Source organism: Liolophura sinensis, chromosome 9 (genome assembly GCF_032854445.1).
Source record: "Liolophura sinensis isolate JHLJ2023 chromosome 9, CUHK_Ljap_v2, whole genome shotgun sequence".
NCBI classification, from domain to species: domain Eukaryota; kingdom Metazoa; phylum Mollusca; class Polyplacophora; order Chitonida; family Chitonidae; genus Liolophura; species Liolophura sinensis.
In genome coordinates this window covers 29,330,693-29,356,460 of record NC_088303.1, presented here as the reverse complement: position 1 = coordinate 29,356,460, position 25,768 = coordinate 29,330,693, and the positions used below count along the sequence as shown (strand labels likewise).

Genomic DNA, 25,768 nt, shown 5'->3' with positions numbered 1-25,768 from the left:
ATGTACCACAGCTTCTGTGTTACATGGACTCTAGATTTGTAGATCTACAAATTACAGAGTAAGGGACATCTGTAGGCCAGTACTTGTAGATGCCTTAAAAGATGGTGTTCTTCTATTGAAACAGAAGAAGGTGTAAATGGCTTGATGCAAAGAATAGCTCATTTAACAGTTCTCACCTTGTCAACACATTGCTGAGTAGCTGTCCAAATGTGTTTTCTCCAGTTGATAAATGAGGTGTCTAATTAGAATTGAATTTTACCTGGCCATTAGCACGCTTTCTGCTGAGCACAGAGGGACACTGTCATAGTTAAGTTGAGGCATCATCAATTATTAAAGACAAACACGAGCCTAAGCGCCATGGTCTTATGTTCTTATAGATGTCCCTGCAGTAAGGTCATGAGGGCTTCATGCTTCCTAGGGACAACATTTTTATGCTTTCAAGACAGGTTTTGGACAATTTGTTATAGATATAGCATTGGGAACAGTTTTGATAGCTTCTGCATACATGAGCATTTTGAATGGTTTAATTATGACAGAGACAGTATACGTGACAGTCCTTGTTACGTGTATATGCTTAATTCATTGTGGCTCTAAATGGGCTTCAAAATCAATGGGAATATATTCTATAGTTTAATGTAACGCTAGATCATCCCCTTAAGATTTAACAGCCTGTGTAACTATGTTTCTCAAGAACCATGAATTAGGCTTTCATCTCTGCCGGTTTGTTATCTACATGTACATCGTATAAAAGAACTTTAAACATGTACATGTACCACAAGGTCTGGATGTCTTTAGATGAAACAGCAGAGTGCTTCCAGCTGCAAACAATGATGTTCATACAATGCTTTATATCCTGAAAGATGCCCACTTTGCCTGCATGATTCCCAGGAAGTTATAGTCTCCTGACAATAAAGACATATCTCTTGACATTGGAACTCAAAGAGTGAGGTAATTAGATGACCTAAAATTTCGCCATTGATTAAGCTGCAAATTTTACATGATTCTGAGAGTTTTATTGATTTTAGAAAGATGTTTTGAAGTTTGTTTGGAAGTAGGATGGTGTCCTCATAGGAAACAATGTGAATTTCCATCAGCACCTTAAGTAATATTTTGTGATATTTACTTGCCTCTACAAAACCAATTATTGGGACTTAATTGTAGGTCTTTTTGTCGATCTGTCTGTCTGTCCCTCTTAGTTTCTGCGCATGCACTTTTGACAATAAAAGTCATTTTTGACTTGCTATAATCATGCTATAGCATGATGCTTAAATATTTTTTACATATTTATTTTTTACTAATTATGGAGATTGGCATGCCTCAGTTTATAAAGGCACTTGTCCAATGTCCATTAAATGTTGGTCCTGTGGGTTGTGTGAAATAAAATAAGATTAATAACAATACAGCTAACGTGTAGCATGCAGAAGTATGGTTTCCATATGTTGTGTTTTCAGATGATATAACAGCAATATGAATTTAAAAATCAACAGTGGAAAGAAGAAATAGGGAAGGAAATGACATGAACTTATGATGAAACTTAAGTGTTGCCAAGTACTTTACACTAAGGCAGATTCTCACATAATTTCAGAATTGATCAAGTAATTCAGAACTTTGACAAATGTTCTGAACCAGATTTTCACCTCAATAAGATTAAACTTTTAAATATTACGTACACATACACCTTATATGCTCTGTATCGGAAGTTAACCACAAAAGTATTATACCACATCAGAATTTTGGTCTACTTCATTCATATTCTTAAAGATATAAAAAAAAATTTATTTGTTTCCTCAATTCAGGTTAGTAGTTCCCATAAAGATGTCATTGCAAACAAGAAATTTGGTTAATCAATCTTAATTAACATTCAGTCCAAGAAAACAAAACTCCAAGAAACAGCCATTAGTCATTCCTTTTGGAAACATCATAGACATGGTATTGCTCCAAGTTCCATTATGATTAGTAAGATCAGAAATTTCAAAGATCAAAGGCTTATGTGGTAGTGTTAATTCTAGAAGACTAAATTTGACTGTCATTCAGTGTTTTGCCTGGTGACATTCAGTTAAGCATTCGTGCTAAGTTGTACCGAACTATTTAATATTCACGGAAATGAAAGAATCTTTCAGTGTATTCGGAACTAAGTCCATCTTTTGCTTTCACAGATACATGTATATGTACTTGATCACAGCTTGATTGCGTACTTGCCAAACAAATAGATGCTGCTGTTCCAACATGCTGGGAAAATGAGGATGGGTAGTTTATGACCAATTATATTAAATTTATGATGCTTGTGATGTCATTTCCATTTATTCCTCTCCTAAGTACCCACAGCAGGGTCAGGACAAATAGAAAGGACACTGTGCTATTGTGTTTCATAAATTAGCTATGATGGGTTACCTTGATGTTTGCTTCTGAAGTACCTGATTGTTCTAGGCATTACCAAGGTCTATTATATTTCAAAGCGACAGTTCACATACACATATGTGAAGGGTATTTACACATTAACAGTAACGCTAATCATCAGCTGAAGCAATTATAAAGTTATTTACCATAACTGACCCTAATTAGGGGGTGACGCATATAGATATCACTGTCAACAAGGCAATTCTACATTGTGGCCAGCTTGCGTTTACTATATAGTAGCTGGGACATATACACCATTTTCGGTTTTGAATTGGTCCGGTTGTAGTGGCAGGTACTGGAGTCTCAAAATTTCACATGCTTCCTAGATGTCAAAAATCAGGAGAAAAAAAATCTGTAAGTGGGAATGTAAAAATGCAGTAGTGTATTGTTTTAGTGTGTAGAAAGTCAATTGAATCCAGTCATAATGGCTTGTAAAACAAGCCTACTTGTACACATAACATTTCACACAAACTCAAATAATACCAAAAAGTTTTGGTTAATGCAGTAGGAGAATTCTTGTCATGTAAGTAAATGTAAAATTGGCACTTCTTCAGACGTAAGATGCTAGACACTGAGCATCATCCAACATGTACAAGTTGTTCTCTCTCAAGCTTTGAAGTCAGTCTGCTTGAAGCTTAGAAGTCAGCCTGCTTGGAAGCGTAGAAGTCAGTCTGCTTGGAAGCTTAGAAGTCAGTCTGTGAGGAAGCTTTAATAGGAGTCAATCTGCTCAGGGTTGGGAAGATTAGGTGTCTGCTAGGAGGCTTAGAAGTCAGTTGCTAAGAAACTTCGAAGTTAGTCTGCCCGGAAGCTTAGAAATTAGTCTGCTTGGAAACTTTGAAGTCATTTTGCTGAAAAGCTTAGAAGTTAGACTGCTAGGAAGCTTAGGAGTTAGCCTGTTTGAAAAGTTTAGTCTGTTTGAAAGCTTAAAAGTTAGTCTACCAAGAAACTTAGAAGTTAGTTTGTTTGAAAGCTTAGAAGATATTCTGCTAGGAAACTTAGAAGTTAGTCTGTTTAAAAGGTTAGAAGTTAGTCTGCTAAGAAAAGCAAAAGGTACATGTAATACTTAGATACATCCATACTTGTAAAAGTACATGTAATACTTATGTACTTCCATACTTTTACTGAACTGTTATTCAGGGTGGGTTTAGGATGAGGATTTTAACATGTGCGATGTAGTCACAATGTTAAAACTGTATAAAATTTGTTAATGGCCACCTCTACAGTTAGCAGGCGACACAGCAGACATTCATTTTTCACATTTCATAGAAAAACCTGGATAAATGCGTGAGGTACATGTACTTATATAACGAAACACATAAATCTAAAAAGACGCTGATGATTAATGGCTCAATGAATATTCAATGATTTATTCTGTCTAAGAGAGTGATGGCTGGCCAGGTGGTTGTGCAGTAATATGTGGGGTGATGTGGTTATGGGCTGGCTGCTATAGGACTTTGGTTACCCCAATTCTTCTCATTTTTAGGACAGATATTAGCAGTGCTTAAAAAAAAAAGAATCTCTCTGCCAGTTTGGGAAAAAGCAAAGATAGGAATATGTTGTTTATTTGATGAACTAACCATGTGAAAAAAAAAAAGAAACTAAATCTTCCTGCTACATATACATGTATACATATTAACTGAAAAGAACAGACCCAGTGTCTCAAAAATGAGTGAGTGAGTGAGTGCTTGGGGTTTAACGTCGTACTCAACAATTTTTCAGTCGTATGACGACGAAGGAATCATTAGGGTGCATGCACGTGTAATGTGCCTCCTTGTTGCAGGACGGATTTCCACCGCTCTTTTATTTAGTGCTGCATCACTGAGACGACTTACCGAAGGCAAGTAAGCTGCCCCGCCCGAGCCATTATACTGATACGGGTCAACCAGTCGTTGCACTATCCCCTTCATGCTGAACGCCAAGCGAGGAAGTTACAACTTCCTCTTTTAAGGTCTTAGGTGTGACTTGACCAAGGATTGATCCTGGTCCCGAAGCGGACGCTCTACCAACTGTGCTATCCAGGCCGGTCTCTCAAAAATGAAAAAATACATGTATGTCAGAAATGAGCAGCAAATAAGTCACTTTGAATATGATCGTATCTACAGGCAATCATTATTGGTGGATGAAACTTTAAAGCAACATATTTGCTGCCTCAAGGTCTGATGTAAAATTGACATTTATGTCATACATATAAGAAGACATGTCCTAAGGGCTCGCATATCCCACAATTTCACATCATTTTGGATGGTTGCAAGATCATCTGTGTTGTTTATGTGTTAAGACCAGCAGTGTTTTCAAAGCAAATTACTACAAATTATCAACAAAGGGATAAATGATGGTCAGTATTTGCTAAAATGAAATAACCCATGATTTAGGAAACGATGTTCTACTGTAAATAATTGCTCACTTGCAATATGAGGATATTTATCAATAGACTAGAGCATTATACAACTGTTCAGTACTATATACATGGTACCTGGAAAAGTTGGTAAAATGGAAGAGTGCCATTTCAATCAATTTACATGCCGGGGCCTCATTTAATTACATGTAATTATAAATAGCTGGAAATTTCTGCATGTGGGAAAGTTGTATTATTTCTTAGAGCAGACCACCATTATTTGATATGATGATCCTTGTATAGGGGTAAGATAATATGGGTTCATAGATAAGCTTCATGGATGATAAGTGAAGTAAAATGACATCATAATCATGATAATTGATTTTGCATATTTAGAGAATTCTATTTAAAGGTGATTTTACTGGAATAAATTCAAAAATTATTGCAAGCATTATAATTGATTGAAGAATAAATTGGTTTCTGGTGTATTTCAAAGAAAATGGTATTTTGTAGATTTCCTCGAACACCATTGATGTAAATCTCTTTAAGAAGATTTGACATATCTTGGCAGTCTCATTTTAGCATATCTGCATGGTTTATCAGTCTGTACCTAATTTTTCACCAACATGGCTGACAGCTTGTTTGTTTCCTAAGTCTGTTGTATAAGAAAATCATGGGGAATCAAAACACGTGGTTCTGATATATCAAAAAACATACATATGTATAAAGCAATTGGGATGTTGGTCTGTTTGCAAATTCAGCTTTAATTGTTATTTATTATATTCAAATTGATGTCTATTTACCTGGGTACATATGTTCTAAATGCCCATCCCTCCTCAGTGATTTTCAGCGGTGTCAGTGTGGAGGAAGACAGGAAAACCACCTGACCCAGTTCTGTTCAGTTGTGTGTGTATGTTGTCAGTCAGCAGGGTGGAAAAATAAATGGGTTGAGGCATGAGTCAAAACAAAAGTGAAACTTCTTCACATGTATTAACATAACTATGCACGTCTATAAATATAAAGCTGGTAAGTTAAACACAAGGATCGGAAGTTGATTAGAGGTTGGCTGAAGTGCATTTATTTTAAGCCGATTATTCAAATGCCATGTATTCTGATGGTGTTTCTACATATATATATATATATAGTTAGTGCTGTAAGCTTGTTGGTGAAATGTTACTTTAGGATAACCACTTGAGATTGACAAAGAAGTTAAGAAGTGCATAGGAATAGGAAGGTGGTTGGACTGGATAAATTCTCAGCTGGGAAGCCTCACAGATTGACACAACCAGAGAAAAACCTCAACCAATCGCTATCTAGCTTTGAAGTGTACCTGTTTTGAGGCTATATTTAGGTACAGCAGGCAGAGTGCTGTGTTAAGACAGTGGATGTAAGCAGTCAGCTTCGGCGAAGGCCCTTACCCAGCCATGTGTAGCTAGTCTAAGACTTCAGGCAGAGATTTTTACCTGGGGTAAAATCAGTGTTATGAACCCCCCTCAGGCTGTAGATGTTTCCGTTTAGATTGTAGCCCCTGGGGTTGTGTATTAAGGCTGTATTACGTACACTGCCTCTGTTCATGTGTTACCTGGTGTAGGTAAACCTTCTACCTGTTCGCTGTTGTCATTAATGCCGCTTACCTTTTATCAGGCTATGCTTCACTGGGCCTGTGTTTATGAAGTTGTTTGAGCCATTTATTCCCCTCTGACATCCACAGGTGGAGGTCGATACCTGTTGAAGTGTTACTCAGAGAAATCTACCTGGATACGCTATAAACCTGGTCATTTGTGCTGATTGCAGTAATTAAGGTAAGCTGTTTAAAAAGAAAGTTCTACTCTGTTGTCACTTAAAAGTGTTTTACACCTCTATCAAACTCATATGAGCTTTCTTCATGATCTTTTCTTTCATATACACATTCTGTATGGGATAATTATATAGCCCTGCACTATACCCTCTAATTCTGTGCTGTTGTTGTTGTGCATATGATACATGTCGCTTGGAGAAAATTGGACTCATCGATCTGTTAGCCCAGCAGATTGAAGCTTGTGTGTATGCTAATTAGGTTTTAAATGCCGAGAGCCTGGTGACTGCATCTGTGGACATCTAGCCCTTAGAATATATTTACTTCCACAAATGTTGCCATGCACACATTTTTGCCTCTTTGTCACATTAATCCGATCTTATAAGCCAAACTATGTATGTAGATTGTATTTATCTGATCTTTTTAAGCCAAACTGCATTCATGTATGTAGATTGTATTTATCTGATATTTTTAAGCTAAACTATATTCATGTATGTAGATGGTATTTATCTGATCTTTTTAAGCCAAACTGTATTCATGTATGTAGATGGTATTTTGTGTTACTACACTGTGTGCTCTGATAGGTGTAATCACCATCTTGTCATATTCATATATGTAGATGGTATTTTGTGTTACTACACTGTGTGCTCTGATAGGTGTCTTCACCATTTGGTCATATATTCATATATGTAGATGGTATTTTGTGTTACTACACTGTGTACTCTGATAGGTGTAATCACCATCTTGTCATATTCATGTATGTAGATGGTATTTTGTGTTACTACACTGTGTACTCTGATAGGTGTATTCACCATTTGGTCATATATTCATATATGTAGATGGTATTTTGTGTTACTACACTGTGTACTCTGATAGGTGTAATCACCATCTTGTCATATTCATATATGTAGATGGTATTTTGTGTTGCTACACTGTGTGCTCTGATAGGTGTACTCACCATTTTGTCATATTCATATATGTAGATGATATTTTGTGTTACTACACTATGTGCTCTGATAGGTATACTTATCTGTCATTGGGCTAGAACAAGGAACGTGAGACAGGGTTCAGTGTATAAATCCTCCATTCCAAGTTCAACCCTTGCCTTGGACAGCAAGTTTTAGATTCACTTGTTCTCATTGTTTTGTACGGCCTTCATGTAGATCTCAATAAGTGGTCAGTGGCCACTGACTTGAGAGGCTGCTAGCACAGTCTTATATTCATTGAAGACCATTAATTTTCTTCCACCATCACACTTCGGAAAGTTCGTCACGATATTGCCGATGCAATGTGGTTTACACCAAGGCACTCCAGCTTTCGATATCCATAGAACTGACCCTCATTGTTTATATGTAAGTGAAAATGTTTTGAGTCTGGCATAGAACAAAGTTTCAATTATTCAAGTTGTTGATGTATTCCCTTGACCTTATAAGGTGTACTAGAGTTATACATGAGGTACGTCTGAGGTGTACCCTTCAGGTGTAGCATATCTGAACTAAGGTGTGTATATTGAAGATGTATCTGAGGTCCCTGTAGTACACCTGAGTGCAGGTGTACCCTATAAATATTAGGTAAAAATATGATGCCTGAGGTGTATCTGAGGTACAAGTGAGGTATAGCTGAGATACATGCTTATAGGCAAGGTGGATGTACACTGTTCTCACTTTTGTTTTGATAGAAAACAAGCTCAAAACACTTAAATATTGGCTGTAGAAATTATAGATAAATGTAAGTAAGTTTGTAAGTGCATGCTGTTCTTTGTTTACAGTATCTGTAAATCTCAGCTGACGTACAACAACAGTGAAATACATTTCTAGTCTTTCTAGCTGCTTGGTCAAAATTTAGTGCAACTCCTTTTCTATGCCTTTTGGAACTGTTCATGTGCCCAAACATGTTAGAAATTCTGTTCCAGAAAGCATCAGTCATTGCATAATTGGGTTGCTTTCCCACAGCCTGAAATATACTTGCACCTTGTTCAGGGCAGCCATTTTGGAATAATCAGGGACAGATATATCCGTGCTGAGTGATTGGTCAATATTTGCACACTGAATGTCATAATAGGGTGAGACAGACTCTTATATTTATTTAGTAAACATTTTTCTTTTGCACAAAAATATTTGTAATTTTGTACTCACCATTTTGTCTGAAGTGATGTGTAAGTCTGATCTCTTGTTTTAAAACTTTAAAAAAGTGGCTGGGGTGTACCTGAGGTACATGACATACTAAATTATGATCAAAAACTCTCAAAGTTTCTAAGGTGTACCTGAGCCACATTTTTCACTCTCAAATTTTCTAAGGTGTACTGAGGTACATCTTTTAAGTGTTGATTTTTTTAAAGTTCCTGAGGTACATTATGTTGTGTTCAAAAACTGCTCAAAAACTCAAGTTTCTAAGGTGTACCTGAGGTACATCATTCATTTTTTTTAACTTTCAAAGTTTCTAAGGTACATCTTCTAAATGTTGATTTTTTTCAAAGTTCCTGAGGTACATCTGAGTTATAGGCATATGGCAGGGTTGTACATGAGGCATACACGCCATACACACCTCTTCTATACCTCACACTGAGGTGTACACCTCATGTCTGTAAGGGTTGTTCTACTCATAATTTTGTCCAGTTAGATTGAACACCTGTCAAGGCATTATGTGTCAGTGTACGGCGTGTTTGGTTTTCATGAAATAATTTTCAAATATCCTCTGATTTCAATAAAAGTTTTGCGTCCGGATTCATTTTATCTCCCCTCAAATGCAGTTTGAAAAAGCTGCTTGACTCGTGCAGTATAGTCTTGTATATTTATCATGCGATATGAATTGCCTGAATTAGGTGGGGCAGCCTGTAAATTTGTCTTGTATATGAAGTGCATTTTGTGATGTATGTCTGTTGTCTGGGGTTTCCAGTATACAGTGCCTACAGTTCACCCCATTGTCCAGTTCCAATATCTTACAGGCTCTTTTTAAATGAAGACAAGTTTTCTCAAAACTGTGCTCAAAAGTTGTTCTGTAGGTGTATTTCAAGTTCATTTTGGATTTAACCCTGATCTGTTAACCCCCACCCCCCCCCCACCCCCCATTAAGGAGTGAATAAGTATCCAGTGTGTTTGTTACAAAGTTCAAGTCTGCTTTTTAACCTCCAGAACATCAAGGTTGATAAGTGTAATAAATTTCAAGGTTGCTCATCTCCTTAATGGTTCTTTTCTTCATTTGCATCTTAATGGGTCTCTATAAAATTTGTTATACCTTGGTTAAGGTTAAGCAGGTAGAGACTGATTAGAACCTATAATATGTCATTTGCATTCAAGTAAGCTTATGTATTTGTCAGGTGTCACCAGGTAGTCAACATTTCAACCCACTGTACACTGCAGTTATGTACTTGGTGTACATACGGTTTATTTGGGTCTGTTTTTCGTAGCATTTTTTGTTGTTGTGCAAAGTGAACAACGAGACAGTGTGTATCACACTTTAGGCTAACAAGATGCGTCATAATTACGTCAAGTTGTTGTATCAAGAGAAATATTAATTTTTGAATAAATAACCTGTCCTGGGTTACATGGCTTGAAGCTGTACCTGAATGTCTATCTTTGGACACGTAAAGCAGTAGCATCCGTATGATTGTGCCTTTATGCGATGTTATATGAAGAAGCCATTATACTGCGTAGTAGTTTCACCGTGATGTTTTTTCGTCCAGGAAATAATCAAGGTCGAGAGAAAGCATGTTAAAGTAGGGATGAAGAGAAGAGTCATACACGGATGCTTCAAAGTGAAGAGTATCATAGTATGAATTCTTTACATTCTGCAGTCAGGAATATCATTGTATACAAAGGGATGGGTGGTGCATGTGTTGATCACACCTAAGATTAAGCTATAAATGTGTTTTTTAATGAACCCTGTGGGCTGCAGCATATGCTATATTATTCTGGTGTGAAAGGAAAATGAATAAAGGGTACAGGCAGAAATGAGGCCAGTGAGTAAGGTGGCAACAGGGAATGGATAGGATGAGAGAAAGGGGTAGGGAATGGGTGAGAGGATTGGGTAGGGGAGGGGAGTAAATTAGGCATCTCAGAAACATAAGTAGCAGTTTTTTTTCTCGCCTGTGCCACGAGTTAATGAGCTCCGTGTGTGTAAATACAATTCATATAGATACTTTACTAGATGTCCCAAGTGCTAGAGTATACCTGGAATGTGGTCCATTATTGGTTGATGGGTGACCAGTGGAAAGGTCAATCATTCTTATCCCTAGAATCAATTTAACATGCTTGAGCGCTCTGGTCAGTGGAGACTGGTGGCTCTAATTGACCCGAAACACTCCTTAACAGCTCAGTGCTTTTACTTGGTTAAAAAGTAGTTTTTGGCCTGGGGTGCTAGCTGTTAAAGGTTCCAATATGTGGACATTGACCACTGCCTGCACAGTGGCCAGGATGGATCTTTAGATTCTGACCCATACCATGGTCATTAAAATGTTCCACTGGACGAGCAGGTGCTTGCAAGCTAGTATCATGGTATTAATTGTGATAGTGGTGGACACTTACCAGAAAAGCTGCTGCATGCTGATGTCAGATGAGAATGTCACATACCTGTATGCAAGTGTTGACAGAGACGGTGTTATATGGTAGTATCCACAGAGAAGGTTGTCCACCACATGTTGTATCATAACGTAAAACCATTATAATGCTTTATTTGATACAAAATGTTGCATGTGCAATTTCAGAAGCACATAAAGGCCTTAATATGACTCTTTGGATGTAAACATTTTATTCATAACACCTCAGTCAAACTTAATGAAAAAGTTCTTTAAGTGACCATTTAAGGTAGGTGAATCAATCAGAATCAAACAAAATGTGTCTCTTGAAAGACAGCTAAACTTTAGGCAAATCTTTCATCACGAAAGAGTTGCATAAATAAATCAGGGAAACACTGGTATTTTTCGTACTTGACATTACTATTTCTGTCTCCTCACGGGTGTAATTTTAGTTGTGGTTTATTGTAGTTCACAGGTGTGCCTCGTGAGCCTCCTTTCCACAGGCTGCTCCCCTCCCTATTTACTTTCTCCATAATTCTCCATGGGCTGGTCTGCTGGAGCCTCTAACACAATCCTGATCTTTGTATGATCTGTGCCAATGACCTGTTTGGTTTTGACAGAGCCTGGAATTCCACAAATGTCCTCCATTGCATAATCTGGCAAACATGCAACCTTCCTTCATTATTCTTTGATAACAAAAACAATCACGGTCAGGAGCCCTGAGTTATTTGAGTCTGGCATGTAGACCATTGTCCTCCTGTGCGTTGTGGCTGTGGTAATCAATATAAAGATGGGGGCTTTTACTCCAGAATCATCTCACTATGCCATGTTTAATTGTAGTATGATAGGTTTCCTGTCACTCTCACTTCATGACAAGAGGGATAGTTTTAGTTCTGACATTCTAAATCACCATCACTTGGATAGTCAAATACATAAAGGATGGACATATCTCACCTTGCATCGTTTGTTAGATCCTATGTGTTGTGCATGACTATTTCAATCAACATCACAAATTATTTTTGCAAAAACTACTGTGTCAAAGATGTTCCATCAAGCATCTCAAATTTTACAATGAGTGTACAGTTTTCATGTAAAGCTTGTATACAGTGTGTTTAGATTCTTTGGTACTCGTTAGATTAAATAGAAGTCTGTTTTTAAGCATGTTATTCTTACGGGATGTCTTGAAGCCTGTCAGCCTTGCCCATTTGACATCCTGTCATAACTCAGTATTATACACAAAGACCATATATGCCCACAATATTGTGTTTTGCATAAGGGAAGGTTGAATATAAAGAAGGTTGTGATACCATGGGAGACATTTTTTGTGGCTCAATGTAACTCAGTATTATACACAAAGACAGTATATGCCCACAATATTGTGTTTTTGTATAAGGGAAGGTTGAATATAAAGAAGGTTGTGATACCATGGGAGACATTTTCTGTGGCTCAATGTAACTCAGTATTGTACACAAAGACCATATATGCCCACAATATTGTGTTTTGCATAAGGGAAGGTTGAATATAAAGAAGGTTGTGATACCATGAGAGACATTTTGTGTGGATCACCAAAGATAGGAAGGAACAAAAGATAGAAACTGAAATCTTGATGAATGGATGCAAGAGAAACACTTCCTGAAGATCAGGAAATGAAGAGGAATCGCCATCTTTTCTTCAGTATTACGTGTGAAAAATTGCATAAACTTTTTGGACCAGAAAGGCATATTTTTCCTTAGGAAATGAAAGTATGAAAATGCCCAAATTTTTGTGCCCTGAGGATGATAGATAAGGGGAAAAGCAGAATTTTTATACCTTTCATTGTGGCCTTTCTTCTTTTGTTAAAATATTTTCCAGTTTTAACTAGCAGATACGAACATTCCTTAGATTTTCTTTTCTTGTGTTATTGCTGAAGATATGCTTTCTTGGCAACAGTAAATATGATGTGTTTATTGTTTGACAAGAGGCTAATAGCTTTGTGTTATGTCTACAGTATTAGTTTGCCCAAAGTTGTTCTGACTGTCTGTGTGTGAAGACAAGGTTGTGTAAACTGGGATGGGAAATGGCCAAAGGGGAGAGCAGAGTTTAAAACAATTTAGCTGTGGAAAAAACTTGCTTACATTCTTTGGTCAATAGGTTATCTTTAAATAAATCCGTCACTTGACTTGATGTCAGTTAAAGATCAATTAATGCTGAGTTGCTCTAAGGTGGTAGTGTTGATCCGGCTTGTCCCAGAGAGCTTCTCAAGAAAAGTTCTCTCTCCATCAGCTCCCATTAAACCTGCAGGAGAGCCACACTGTTACAATATCAGCACTATGCTTTTTTTGTGTTCAGGCGTTCAGCTGTAAAACTCATGTTCGCCACCCAGTGACAGATTAATGAAGATAGCAGAAGGGGTGTTTGTTCAGTGGTTAACTAATTGGAAACATGGGTGCTGTAATGGGTGAAATGTGGTGAAGAGAGGGGGACCAGACAGTTGCCAGGCTCCAGTGATTGACTGACTGGTTGGATGATTTGCTGTTTTTGTTTCATAGACCTTAAATGTGTTCTCATCAACTTTTTCGTATGGAAATAATACAAGTATTTTACACAGGCAACTTGCAATGCTGTGTAAATATAAGTGGCTGAGAGTTTAGTGGATATTGATGTTGGTTAATATGCTAGCTTGATGTGACTGTCAGGCTAAGCCACTCTTGACCCCTGCCCTGGTTGTTTCACTGTAACAGCCATGCAAGGCTTAGTGGTTTTACTTCAGGCTCTCATGTTTCCTTTACCTGTTAATTTGAATGCTGTCATGGTAAGTGAAAATTTTTTTTACAGTGTCATAATGCCAATCAGATAAAAATAAAAAATTAAAAATACATTAGAGTTTGGCCATAAGTTCCTGTTGATTAGCTTTCATGTTACAGGAGCTGGCAGGAGGAGGGGGAGGGGGTTAGGTCATCCTGAAGAAAAGGCTGGGATAAGCTCAATTGAAGGTGTTGTACACTTAGTTTGAACAAGTCACCTATGGATATCGTATCTCCTGTGTTGGCCCACCATTAATGATTCTGCTTACGTCTGAAGGCTTTACTTTTGTCTTCAGGTTTAGATCGAGTAATTGCTGTGAATGAGTTCTGGTTTCTTAAGTCTTTAGATCAAGACTGTGATAAGACTTTTCATTTCTGTTTATCGAGCCTGTAATCCATAATAAAAACGAACACCATTCTCTACTCTTTGTTCTCTGTGACAGAGGACAAATGATACACCTGGTCTTTAGGGAGTAACCTGACCTTCAAATTACAGTTCATTGCTTCGATTGCCCAATATACAGATCACTTTAGTTACCTGTCAGAGAAGAAATTGATTTTGTAGTTTGATATCTTGACAGGTGATTTTGTGTGGCTTATCTGATCTCTCACCATTATAAACAGTGGCAACAGGTCAGTTTTAAATTGCACAAGTTTTGTGGCTGGATCTTACTACCCAAGAGAAGTTCAGAGGTCAGACTTTACAGTAGTGAAATCCCTTCTCCAGGTTATTGGGTCAGGTTTCGGCAGGTGTTGCAGGCAGTTCTTGTCAACATTTCAGATATATACCGTAAATATTGTTGTTAAATTTAACCTTCTGCCAACGTGGAAGCCTTGTCTGGCGATAGGAGTAGTGTAGATTGTGGTGGATGGTGTTTGAAGTTAAGTCATGGCCCACCTGTCCAGTTAGCTGACATTATTAGGCTTAAGATGGACAGGTAAGGTGATGTAAGCTGTAACATCATTTCATATTTGATTATGTGTAATTTTCATGTAACTGCGATGTTGATCACGTCTGAGTATTTTTGACAACAATATCACTAGCCATTTTGGGTCTTTATCTAAAGCCCAAAGTAAGATTTACCTGTGCTCTATTATGTTAGGCTTCAAATTAATTTTTGCAATTTTAGCTTACATGTACACATGTTCATTCTAAAATAAGCAGGATGAAGGGGTTTATGGTGTGAATGATTTCTGCCTTTGCTTTCAAGTGAAACTTTTTCTCTCATAACCTCAATATTGTTAAATGCTAGTGGTATCGTCAGATCAAGGATAGAACACAAAGGATTGATATATCTCAGTAGATATGATTATCCTTCATGATAGCTGACATGAACAGCGAAATTTAACTCCAAGATGACCGACTTGACATTACTTAATTGACTTGCCATGAGTTTCATATGATCACTGCCCCAGCCTGACTTGAACTGATTGACATTTATGAGTGTCAACACTGTTGCCATTTTGGTTTAAACATGGGTGAAGAATTGTTCATATATCAACATAATCAACAAATATAGCTAGGCTTGAAACTTTTATTTCGCCCTGTCTTATGGAAATTTATGTTGTCGAGATAAGTGATGGAAATTAAAACTAGCTTAAGTTTTCTGTTATGAACTCCTATATCATTCCTTCTTTTGTATAATAGATAATTGTCCACAGAAGTTAAACTGAAATAATTTTATTAAAGTGAAAGTTTGATGCTTGGCTGATTCATCAAAAATCCTAAGGTACCCTGCAGTATTCGCAGAACTTGAGCCTGCGGAAACACTTTTGTTTGTCTTGGCCTTATTTAAGTATACAGTGTAGGCTTGGATTTATTGTAGCCCACTTCTAAAAATGACCTTGTAATGACAGGTCTTATCGGAGATTTCCTGTTTACCTGGTATATATTGTGATCAATGACGCACAAGTAGTTCTGTGGACATGGTTTGACCTTTCCTTCAAGTAATGTGTGCCAAAACTTGGACAGAACTAATACTTAAATATAGCCTTCAGTTTAATATTGTGCATAGTACAGGTGTACAAATTGTTGGCTCCTTCTTGTTTGCAGTTATAACACCATTGCGTGGTAAGATGTCTCACCACAGCCAATAATTTGTTGGATCATCATCAAGTTAAAATTCAGAGTTACCCTAATTCCTCAATCTTTTCGCATATGAAAGAGCAACTTTCAATGCAATTTATGCATGTTTTTATTTTTATTTTGGAGACAAAACTACGTTGGTTGTATTGACCAATTTCAGGGCTTCACCAAAACTGTAATTTTATCAGCCTACACAGAATAATGCCCTTAGAATTGACTTGAATAAATACTTTTCAAAAAAGGTTGAATAATTACAGAAATGCATTATTTGTTCGTATTCTCATGGATTCAAGGGGATCTAAGCTGGTATGTGCACTGTACCTTCCATTACTCAGTCGAATCAGATATTTGCCCCGACTTTTTTTGCTGTGCTTTATGCTGTTAAACTAAAACTCAACCAGTTATAAAGTACAGATAAAGTTTTAGCTTCACAATGTATTGTGTATTTAAGCTGAATAATAACGGCTTAAGAAGGGAGAAATTTTTACACAAATGATGTCCTAGGTTTTCCACAATTTTTCATTTTTTCAGAAGACTTCACAGGATTGATTTGAAACTTGATATACTTCACACGGTTGAATTGAAACTTGATATGAGTTGAGAGACAGTTATGTTTTAAAAGAGTTTCATGCGGATGTGTTATTGCTCCATTGTTCGGAGGCAACTTAATTTTCTTATGGTTTCGTCATATTGATATAAACCATGATCAGTGTTTTTAATCAAAATCAGTTTTTAAAACATTGAGGTGTGCATCAGTGAGTTTTATCAGTTTGGGAATTCAACCATCTTTCCAAAATTGTTTTCATGACCTAACAGTATATTTGTTGCTTTTTGTAATTTAATGACAGCCTTGTTTTTCTGCTGAACAATGGATGTGTATTTATTTAATCCAGTTACACCATTAATATTCACTAAAAGCTGAAGGCACCAGCCCAGTAGTCCATCAATAGGAAAACAAAGTGTTTTTTGGTCATGTTTGCTTAACCTTTTATGAAGACACTGTGTGAAATAAATTGGTGGGGGGCCTCTGTGGCCGAAGGGGCTAGCACACTAGCACCGTGCAATGACCCAGGTGCCTTTGAATAATGCTTTCCCTGTGAGTTCAAGTCCAGCTCATGCTGGCTTCCTCTCCGACCTCTGGAGATGGTCATGGGTTCCACTGGGCTATGCCCAGTTTCATCCCACCATAATGCTGGCTGTCATCGTATAAGTGAAATATTCTTGAGTGTGGCGTAAAACACCAATCAAATAAATAAATCAAATAAATAAATTGGCTTGTAAAAGCACCAGTTAGTCTGATTAACGCCTGTGTCCATGAGGCACCTGTAGTCTTGTACAGAATATTTCAGAATGGAGTGATAGTAACTCTAAAGTGGAAGGAGATCCTAAGGCCTTTCCACCTAGTCACCAGAACATTCTGTGTATGTTGTATTCAATCTCCTGATTAGCAGCTGTAACAGCATCTCAGTTGGCAAGATACCCTGTAGATTTTAAGTCATATTCTGTCAGTTTATTCAATTCTTAAAGGAGCAGTTCTAGTTCTTTTTATAATATATCTAAAGGAAGATAAAAATACAGATGTACTGCACATCTTTGCAACATAACTGAATTAATTGCCATGAAATCCCGTTACAGGTTCATCAGAAAGAATGTTGAATTAGTGCTTTAACTTCTTCAGCTATTTTCACATGAGCAATTAGATACGGACCAGCGTTTATAAATTTATTGCCATTTCAAAGTGAGCCCTTTCCTTTGACATGGCATGTTAGCCAATCTGCCTGATAGTGAACACAGACTCAGATAAAAGAGACAGGGTCTCATGGGAGAACAGGCAAATCCACGATGAGAAGAATTAAATTTCACAAATCAATAAGCCAGAAACTTTGAAGAAAACCCAACATGAGTATTGGGGAAGCGTGACCACTTATGACTGTATTATGAGGCCCCCAAGCTGTTATACAATTTATCTCAATGGGTCGAGGGTAAATTTGACCTTTACAGTTAGACTCTGTTTGAACGACATGGAGGTAAATACCGTTGATGGTTGTGTACCTGCAGATGCTATAACAGTTCTACTTTAGCTCTTACAAGCTCTGGTACCCAATTGGTCAAGCAGAAATGGCCAAGGGGCTTAGCAAGGGAGAGTTATAGACCAGCTCTTGGTACAGGCTGGCAGTGACATGGACCCAGTAATTATGTGAAAATGGCTTGGTCAACAATGTCTCTTGCCTTTTGGCTGTAGTGAAATAACTGGTATAAAATTACAGGCAGTTTTGGAGTATAGACCTGGTGTTTGTGGGCTCTATCATTGTCTAGGGAGTTACTTTCACACCGTCTTTTTTTACCTTCTGATTGCGAAACATGGAGTATGTACTTGAAATTTATCAAAATCGGTGTCAGTTTCATGCGTGATATACTGTTTTGGACCATATATGTGGATTTTAATAATAGTAATGTGCATGTAGAAGTATTATTTACTAAACAGTTGAAATTGCATGCCAAACTCTTAATTACTCTGTCTGCTTCTTTCATGTTTTGTGCTGTTTTACACCTAAACAGTTGCCTTGTTCAAAGCGTTTTGTAGATTTGTTTGTATATGTATAACTTTTTTTAGGACATTTACTCCTTGGGACATATCAAGACTCTGTTGTACCTTGTACAGGAAGTGAGCAGTATCCTTTACCAGAAGCAGTTGACTAGTTACAAGTTTAGACAGACTGTGAAGGGCATGTGTCCACTCACAGGCGATAGTGATAGGGCCATGGTGAACATGTAACTGTAGGCTCCAACCAGGAGCTACAACATGTGGATCACATGCCTGTAGATAAACAAATAGTTTAGCAGCAAAGGTTGGTGGCATACATTGCACCACCATAATCGAGCGCGTCAACTGATGTTCCACACGTATCGTAATTTTGTCTCACAGTAGGAATGGGTTAATTACTTTAAGAATATTCAGTTTGTTTCAGTTCACTAATTGATGTATTTTCGGTCATGAATTGAGTTAATTTACAGAAATTTTTCTTGAAGTGTGTGTGAAATTCAAGTGCCAACAAAAGCTGATGTGAGTCTAAGCTGATTTGCCATTCTTAGCACTGCGACTAAACTGGTCGCTGTTTTGTCAATCACCCTACAGGCATCATAGTAATTTACCTATGTAATTAACCTGTGTTAAATCAGTATTTCAATCCTATCTTATAATGTTTTATTGTCACCTCTTGTGCACCTAGCTCAAGCATGTTCAGTCTATGTTGGGATTACCTCTGGCAGCCCTGACAAGCAACTCACACATGCACAAGTATATTTACCCTCATCCAGGCTTAATTCACTCAACAGAGTAAAATGTACCGTTAATGAACACTAGTATAACTTTGAAGACAAATGTTCCAGTGTCCTTCTTTGATTTATTTGATTGGTGTTTTATGCCGTACTCAAGAATATTTCACATATACGATGGCAGCCAGCATTGTGGTGGGAGGAAACCAGGCACAGCCAGGGGGGAACCCACGACCATGCGCAGGTTGCTGACAGACCTTCCTAGCATAAGCTGGACTTTAACTCACAGCAGCCGCATTGGTGAGAGGCCCCTGGGTCATATCGCTGCGTTAGCGCAGTAACCAACTGAGCCACAGAGGCTCCATCCTTTGATGTCAAAAACAGTGTGAAGCCCAGAACTGCTGGTGATAATACTCTCACAAAAATACATTGGCATTCCTTGCTTTTCTGAATAAAGGCAAATCTTGATAATTTCAATGTTTTTTTTTAAATTGTGCTGATAAAGAAATTTCATGGGAGAGAATTCTGATTTTCATGTGATCAGTGGTGAAATCTTCCTTACAGACATGTAGAACGTAATCACACATGTTTCTAAAGTTTTGATAATACATTAGTTACATCCTCACATGATCAGATTAGGATCAAAGATCGTGTACAGATGTTTATTATCCCACAGTAAAATTGACTTCCAGCTCACCAGGAATCTTGGAAGCAAAATATAGCTACAAGCTGATTATTATAAGGCTCCATAGAGCTGCAATGCTTTCGTAGTTGCAAAAGGACATAAAAGATATAAAATGAATATAAATTGTTAATTTAAAAATTAGTTGCAGAGTTCTCTTACTATGAAGTAATAATGTGGGTAATATTTGTTAAGTTTGCTGTATAAACATTTCTTTATGTTTCTTTATCCACAGTTTAGTATAAAAGGTTGTATGGCAGTTAGTTAACTCTAAAACAGCAGTATGTACCACTCTCAAACTTTCCATGTTGGTGCATAAGTCTAACAGTGTCTGTAAGACGTCCAAACAAATCATTAAACTTTTGACAGAGATAGAAGAGAACCTCCCTCAGATTTTCTTTCATCACTGCATTTTGTCATGTATGGTTTACAGATTTTCAGGTTTCCTTCCACTATAATGTTGGCCACCTATGTATAAGTGATATATTCTTGAACGCCATAAAACACCAAGCAAATAAATAAATAAATAAATAAGTAATTAGTCATATTTTCAGTTTTCAGAAAAGACCTACATGTGTGTGTTATCCTGATGGGCAGGCTGCACATGTGCATGAATAATGAGTGTGTAGTTTCAGAAACATATCCCAAGCCCACATCTTTGGTTGATCAGACCAATTTATATGTAATATAGGAAAAAGGGTTCAGATCTTTTATGGAAAAACTTTCATAATTTTTACATGATACAAACATCAAATGTTTTAGCGTGGAATTAAAACTACCATCTAATAACCTAATTACCATCACCCACCACCTACTCACTTCCATCTAAAGCAATAAATTTTGGTAGATTGTACAATCTACCAAAAAATTCAATTGTAGATTGTGCATTGTTTGTACAATATACCATTTATTCAGAACATTGATTCATTCTGTTTCGGAAAGTTCCTTTGGGTTTTGAAAATATTCATCAATGAAAATGACATCTTTGAATGTTACTTGTGCCAAAATTAGGCCTAACTGTTCCCTGTGAAAACAGAGGAAAGTTTGAAAAATTACAGGATGTCAGGCATTAGATTATCAGCAGTGGGGTTGGTCAGTACCCATGTGGTCAAGTGGTCAGAAATATGCAGATAATGACCAGTCCAGCCCTGGCCAGTCCTCACTGACAGACAGCAGGGATATCGCTCCTATTAATATCACACCCTTCAACAACCAGCTGTTAAACACTGAGAAATGGCCATCTCCAAACTGTAACACTGTATTTATTCATGTCCAGTATATAACACGTTGTACACTTGAGGCATTTACCAAGACATTCCAGTCCAGTTTTGAAACCTTGATCTCCACATCAAAGTTAAAAGCGAAAGATGAAAGAAATGTGTATGATTGGGTGACAGTAGCCTTCAATGCTGCTGGTCAATTCATGTTTATACATGCATTCATTCTCATCTTGTAGCGAGTCCATCGAGTAATAATGAGGAAGTTTATATGTAGAGATGTTACAAGTGTTATCTATCTTGACAAGGTTTAGTCAGGAAGATACATACGTACCTTGTGTGTCTGGCTACACTGGTGTTCAGAGCATTCATCAGGAAATGCCACATGACATCTCTTAGGGTGACAGTGTAAGTGTCCACTTCTATCTTGCCCACAATGCTGAATTACAAATTAATGTTGGCAGAATGCAAGTTTCGGGGTACCTCAGTTGTCAAGACAGCCAGACTGTATCACTGTTGTCCAATACTCTTGTGCTGAAATTGCAACTGTCAGAATCACTGTATTTCACCTCAAGTTTGAATCAAACAAAGTGCATCACTTGAAAATGGCTAAAGTTTAGGTGAATTACAGTAAGTTCATCTTGCCTTTTTAGGGAGATGTACCATGCACACAATATCACACGCATATACAGACACCCTCCTCTTCCTCAAAACATCTGCCCCCTGGAGCTTCTCGCCAATGAGGTCGCTGTGTGTTCAAGTCCAGCTCATGCTGGCTTCCTTTCCGGCCATATGTGAGAAGGTCTGTCAGCAACCTGCGGATGGTCATGGGTTTTACCCAGGCTGTGCTCAGGTTTCCTCCACCAGTAATGCTGGCCACTGGTGGACCTCAAAATATCTGCCCTGGTAGCTCGCCTTCATTGAATTGAATTCTTGTTACCATCTAGTTTCTGACATTTCCATGCATTGACATACTAAAATATTTCACAAAAATTATATTGAAATGAAAAAATCTTTCAGATATGTCAGGAATTCATATTTAACACATGCAAATGATGCAACACTACACTTTTGGCTCAGTAAACAGGAATATGCCGAACATGTATGAAACCTGACTTTGTGAATAATCCCAGCAGCATTAGGCATGAATGTTATCCATCTTCATGCTAGCTGTGGCTAAGTGATGAAACATGGAGGAAGAATTGTTTGAAGTATTAAACCACATTGTGATGTTTGATATGTAATGGCTCCTAGAAGTAGTATCTGCAGAATTCTTGCGGGGAATGGCTGCATATTAATGTTATTTCCTGCATTCTAATCGATGCTGGTGAAAATGTTGAGTTGAGGGAGACTTGAACTCGGTCTCTAGAGACCTCTGCTCTTGCGCATCTGATGATGGATATTTTAAACTGTCATTTCAAAGAAATATCTTTGCCTTATTTTACCGTATCTGCCAGCACATGGGATTTATGTCAACAAGTGTTTGGTTATAGCATTTGATTAAACTGAAATCGCTTTTAGAGTGTTTTGTACATTTAGCTTTGATGTCCGTTGTCATTGAAAAAGTAAATAGGACTTTATTTGTACAAAGAAAAAAGATGGAAAAGCTCAAGATGCAAAGCAATATTAAACAAGTTGTTTAAAATCTAATGAGGCAAAATCTTATTTCCTTCAGATTTTCCCCCAAAAATTGGCAGTGAATAAAATTTTCTTTTTGCTCTTAAATACTCATTTCCTGCCTGAAAGACAGATTTCTAAGGAAATTTCTTTTGCTGTAAGAAGTTGGTTAGAAATTTATCAAAGTCCGAACGTTATTGCATGCCAATTTTTCAGACAGTATAGCCCTTGGGTGCATTAACTGTACAGAGGTGGTAGGTGAAGCTGTAGTGGGTGTTTGGAAAACTCATTAGTCTGTATGATAAATAGGTTAACCCTTATCTAAATTTGAGGATTTGATTGTAACCAGATGGTTTTAGGTGAATGTAGGAACATTCAGTATGAAACCTCTTTAAACTGTTTCAAGATGATAGAGGCTCTAGTGGGGTGGGACAGTGTGCATTGTAACAAAGTACATGAAGACCAGCTACAGTTGTTTTGTGGATCTGGGTGGAAATTACTTCATTTTCATTGTAACATGCTGCTACAGGGAAACATACATATAGCTTGAATTAAATGAATATTTCTTTATAATGTTGTTCTTATTAAGAAAAGTAATCCATCCGTTGAGGCATAAGCATGACAGCTAAAGGCCCTAGACAGTTTAAAGTTAAACCTGACACTTGAGGCTTCTTTATTGGGGGGGGGGGGGGGGGCAGGGGGGGGGGGGTGTTTTGCTGTCATTGTAAGATTAAAACTAACTGGTAATTGGCTACTGCGGTCTTGGGGTAATGTAACTAGGGTGTCTCATCTGATGCATCCATTCAGAGGTGTCCTATCAGAGGGCTCTGGGTGTCTTACTAAATGTGTCTCTCATGGACTCTTGCTAGCTGGGTGCATCAAGGCTGTTGAGTTAGTCATGTTCACAAGGCCCAGGGCTTGCTTATCCTTAGCATGTGTCTGTTGTATGATCCTCCAGTTAAAATGTGTGTGCATATGTGTATGTGTGTATGTATGTATGTATGTATGTATGTATACATGCATGGGGTTTTACGTTGTTCTTACGCTGAAGATGACAACAAGTCATTTGTTAGGTGACTTCACATATATATATATATATATATACACAACAGTATCTATCGCCAAAGTGCTGCCGCCACTAAAGTGTCATGCCACAGACACCAGACATGACACCCCACCCAGCCATATTATATTCTATTTCATACCATAGCTGTTCCATCAGTTTTTCTCTTGGTTCATTTACTGCCACACATACATGTTTTGAAATGTTTGGGATTGAAGTTTTCTGTCTGACCCATTGCCAAATTGATTGACATAATGTACAAAAGTGACAGGATTGACTCACCTTGGTGGTAGAAACATGGGCACAGGTTGGTGTATGTTGTGGTGCAATCGCACTCCGCTCACCTCAGCAGCTATATGACTTGTCAGGCTGAACCTGTTCACACATTGCTTAAATTACCAGCATGAATTTTAAAAATTAGTTTTTGGCATATCCTCAAGTGTCAGATTTTTGGAGAGTGCCTGAGTGTTTTCTTCCAGCTAGCCTATGCTTGTAGCTGTGGCTTGATTCATGGCACATGGTTTACTAGGAAAGCCATTCAAATGGCTCCTTTTGTGAAACTTTCAGAATTAAACGATTTTCAGTTTGCGCATGCCCATTACGGCACAACTGCACCTGCACATTAATCCTTGATGTACCACGTCTGCCGGATTACTGGGATGATGTATGCAAAATTTCATTGCAATCTGGTACATACCACGGGAGATATCCAAAAACTTTTAGGGCGAACTTACTTTTGTTGCACTATATCTCCTGTTGGTTTGATACATCTGTCAGGGTTTAGAGGATTATTCTAGTAATTATTGGTGTTGTAATAATCATGTGACTTTTTTATGTATTGTATTCAACCTAAAAAGCATTTGGAAAGAAAAACATTTTCTTTTTATATATAATTTATGTGCTTTTGTTATAAAATTTAGCAGCTTTTCTAAATGTCTTCAAACTGATTTTAACAGTAACAAACCTCCACCAACCTGTAAAAATTCAACACTAAGCACCACGGTGTACCCCAGTTCCTCAACCTTTCACATATGAAAGAGCAGTTTTCAGTACAATTTATGCAGACGTTTAACTTTGATTTCGGCGACAAAGCTACATTAGCTGGGTTGGCCAGATTAACGGGCTTCATAAAATGTATAATTTTATCAGTCAACGCAGGATAATGCCTTGAGAATATACTTGAATAAACACCTTGCAAATGTGTGAAAGGGTTGAAAACTCTAATCATAATAAAGGGAAGTGCCATAAACTACTGAAGCTAAAAATTTGATCACTGGGTCTGGTTACAACAGAAATTTGCGCCTAATGAATTTAAAAGAAAGTTACGAGTGTATGTCAGCCTTTCAACTCTGACAACATTATGTAAAGTTTGTTTCATAATCATGCAAGTGTACAGAAATCTTATCTGGCTTTGGACCATTATGCCAGGGAACATAAACGTCAACTTAGCCTGTGGCTTGTTTGAACTCTGCCACCACAGCCTGGTGACATTTGTGGGGTCAAATGTAGAGCGGAAAGTTCAGAAAGACTGACAGTTTTATTGCGTTTGACATTTTGAAAACCTCTTGATGTTGCTTCTTGTATTTTATGTTCGGTTACAACGGCACCTAGCGGTCTGACTACACTGTATACTTCTATTTGCCGTATTCCACAGCTGCATATTTGATCAAGGGAGGTAACTTCAAAACAAGTCACTGAAATCGCTGGAAAGTTGCATTAGACATCCCCATCATGATTCATCATAACTAAAACTGCAGTATCCAGTATTTATACATATACATGTGCATTGCCGTTTGGAAAATTTACCTGCTGGCAAGCAGGTGAGCGGGTCATATTTTGACACCTGTGATTGCATAATGTTGCTTCAGTTACCTCACTTCCATAAAGTGTTGCTAGCATTATGTACCCACTGTAGCAACTGGTACTGCGTAACAGCCAGTTTCCTGGTATGTACTGCATGGTACAACTATCATATCAACTATCGACCACTTTTTGGTTTCATAA

At 37.6% G+C, this 25,768-nt stretch overlaps 1 protein-coding gene across 3 annotated transcripts in view; it reads left to right on the top strand.

Moving 5' to 3' along the window:
- Positions 1-6,190: 6,190 nt before the first annotated feature.
- LOC135475097 (D-glucuronyl C5-epimerase-like) overlaps positions 6,191-25,768 on the top strand; it is a 73,630-nt gene continuing 54,052 nt past the window's right edge. The window contains exons 1-2 of one of the 3 annotated variants that reach the window (XM_064754840.1): positions 6,210-6,319; positions 6,444-6,534. The gene's annotated coding sequence lies outside the window, so the exon portion shown is untranslated. Of the gene's footprint in view, positions 6,535-25,768 lie in introns of all 3 variants that reach the window. The other 2 variants (XM_064754841.1, XM_064754838.1) reach the window with 2 other exon arrangements.